At 56.0% G+C, this 3,115-nt stretch overlaps 1 long non-coding RNA gene across 1 annotated transcript; it reads left to right on the forward strand.

The window, feature by feature from the left end:
• The first annotated feature begins 2,000 nt into the window (after positions 1 to 2,000).
• On the forward strand, positions 2,001 to 2,898 carry LOC129517667 (uncharacterized). The gene is made up of 2 exons (XR_008666081.1): positions 2,001 to 2,377; positions 2,481 to 2,898. It is a non-coding gene; the product is annotated as an uncharacterized LOC129517667 (long non-coding RNA).
• Positions 2,899 to 3,115: the final 217 nt, after the last annotated feature.

A 3,115-nucleotide genomic window follows, 5' to 3' on the forward strand; every position in this document is an offset into this window, starting at 1 on the left:
GGCAACCACTAATGTGTCCGATCTCCGTTTTTGTTCGTTTGTTTGTTTGTTTCTTTTTTGTTTTTTTGTTAAATGTAGCCTCCGTGCCCGTGCCCGGTGCAGAACCCAGTGCAGGGCCTGAACCCACGACCCTGAGACCAAGACGTGAGCTGAGATCAAGAGTCAGGCGCTCACCCAATGAGTTCCCCAGGGGCTCCACTCTGTTCTCCCCTCACATCATTTTGTCATTTCAAGAATGTTTTCTACATGGAATCCTATGGTCTGTAGCCTTTGGGGATGGGCTCCGCGCCCCCCAGCACAATTCCCTGGAGATTTCTCCAAGTCATTCTGTGTAACCAACCATATTTGTTTCTTTGTATGGCTGTATAGGTATCCCGCAGGGGCGTTGCAACAGTCATCCACTGAAGGGCAGCTGGGGTGCTTCGAGCTGTTGGCTATTACAAAGAGCCTGGTATGAACATGTACTTGTAATTTTTTAAACAAGAGTCATATTGGTTAGAGAGAGGGAGGGAGAGAGAGGGCGGGAGAGAGAGGGAGAGAGAGACAGAAAGCCCGAGAGTGAGAACACAGGCAGGATGAGCTGCAAACAGAGGGAGAGGGAGAAGCAGGGAGCTCGATGCGGGGCTCGAACCCAGGACGCTGGGATCATGACCTGAGCTGAAGGCAGGCGCTTCTGCGACGGAGCCACCCAGGCGCCCCCGCCGTGTACTTGTAAGTGTTATTTTTAGGATCGATGCTTTATGAGTTCATTCTGACATCTCCTTAATTCTGGAGCTAGTATCACTTGACTGTCTGTTCTCATCCGAGCGGAGGACTTCCTGGATCTTTGCACGAAGGATGATTTACCATCGTGTCCTCGCCATTTCGGAAAGTATGGGAGGAGACACCGGGTTCTCTTTCCACTTGGTATGTGGGCAAGCAGTCGTCCTGTGGAGGTTTGGCCTGCAGGTGCTGGCCTACTGTTGTGGGCTGTGGTTGTAGGGACAAGATGATTTTCCACGTCCGTGTGGTGCTGCTTCTCAATTATTTGTTTTACAGACATCTGTTCAAGCTACGTGCGGCTGGCGGTCGGGACCCAGAGACCAAGAGTTGCCTGAGCCAGGCGTTGGGGGTGGGGTGGGCGCTGGGGCCTTGGTGGTGCTCCTTTGGTCGCCTGGGTTTATGCTGCTGCTGGGACTTCCACTTGTCCCTGCGGATCTTGCTGGAGGAAATGGAAGAAATCTCCCCAGGCCAGGCTACCTGAGGATTCTGGGTGGGGCAAAGGATTCCGGTGCCTTCGGGGCAAGCAACGTTTCCAGGGTTGGGAGCTTTGGGAGGCAGGATGCCCTCTACCGGTGGAAGAAGGGGACCATTCTGGGCCAAACCCTTGGAGCTTGATTCCCCGCGTCGGTGCCCGCGGGCAGCAGGGCTTCTCGGGGCGGGGTGGAGGAGGGCACTCTCGGGCCCAGCTGGGAAGGACAGGGTTGCTGGGCCAGGCGCTTTGTTGTGCTGGGATCCCCCTTGCTGGAGACCCATGGTTTGGGCGTGCCCGTGTCGGAGTGGGGGGGCATCTCAGGCTAGGTGGAGAACGAGGGTGCTTCCCAGGCGGGATGCCCCTTGTGGTGACATGTCCTTTGCCTGTGACCCAGTGACAAGGTGTCTCCGTGTCAGCAGGGGAACCTCGGACGTTGGTGGGGAGTGGAGTCCTCTTGGTGCTTGGCGGAGGGCCCGCTGGACCATAGGAGGCTTGGAGCACTGCAGGCCAGCGGGGAAGGGACCTGTTCTTCCTTTACTGTGTCCCCATCATTCCAGGTACTGTTACCCCTCCTCCCCCCGACAGTTGCCTTCTCTTTGGAGACTTGAGTCCTACGGGGCAGGGCCCAGGGGTCGGCGAAGGCATACCACGTGCTACTAATCCGCAGGATGCTACCCAGTAGGGACGCCGTTGTCCTGGGCATTTCTCTCATCTCCATCATTAACTGTCCCCTGACTCCTCTCTTCCTCCCTCAGGGGGCCTCGGGGGACAAGATGATGGATCCGGGTGGTGTGCAAGGTGCTGCTGCTGTGTCCCCGCCCCCCATCACAAACACACCCCGCGCCCGCCGGTGCCCTTCCTCCTTGCTGCCTGCTCCTCTCCTAGGGGCCCTTGCTCCTACGTGCACCTTCTCTTGAGACGGTGCTCGCAGCACGATCTGGATGTCATGTGGCCTTGTCTGGGATCAGGTCACCCTCCGCCAAGTGGCCTAGTAGCCTTGGACTCAAGCCTCAGCTGGCAGAGCTGGAGGAAGGGGGGCTGCACCTCGGTGGATGTCCTAGGGTAGAAGGAGTTGGAACCGGGGAGCCCCTCGCCCCCATTCACACACTCAGACTCCACCTCAGATCCGGCGCCTGCTCTAAGGTATTGACTCCTAAAACCTCAGGGCACTTGTTCTTTTGAATTCTCTGAGCTGTCTCTTCTCCGTTCGTATCTTGAGACCGTACTCCAGTGACTCCCATTTCAGGGGACTTGGCCCAGTGTTCCAGCTCACCCGCTGTCAACGGGTCTAAAACATACAGCAAGGAGCGTCTGGGTGCTCAGGCGTTTCCATCGAGCGTGACTTAGAGGTTTGGAGATGTGGAACCAAGGGCTCTATCCAAACGAGCAGGTTGTCTTCATAAAGTACGAGGCATCGATGCGATGAACTTTTTCACAGAACATTTTTAAAATGCCCATAAGATATGACAAAGAGCTAGCGGCTGGCTCGTGGTGGGAGGGCTAAGAATGGGCGCTGCGCACTTAAAAGGTGCTCCCTTTGTCAAGAGTTTATTTGCCTCTTAGTCCTCTCTGCACTGAACGAGGGGCTCAAGCTCACACCCCTGAGTTCAAGGGTCACACCCCATTCCTTTTTTTCTTTAATAAAAAGATTGCATTGATTGATTCATGAGAGACACAGAGAGAGGGGCGCCTGGGTGGCTCAGCGGCTGAGCATCTCCTTTGGCTCAGGCCGTGAACCCGGGGTCGTGGGACAGAGCCCCGCATCAGGTCCCCTGCTCAGTGGGAGCCTGCTTCTCCCTCTCCCTCTGTTGCTCCCTCTGCTTCTGCGCTCTGCCTCTCTCTGCCAAATAAATAAGATCTTAAAAACATATAAAACCGCAG

Source organism: Nyctereutes procyonoides, unplaced genomic scaffold (assembly GCF_905146905.1).
Source record: "Nyctereutes procyonoides isolate TBG_1078 unplaced genomic scaffold, NYPRO_anot_genome, whole genome shotgun sequence".
Classification (NCBI taxonomy): Eukaryota; Metazoa; Chordata; class Mammalia; order Carnivora; family Canidae; genus Nyctereutes; species Nyctereutes procyonoides.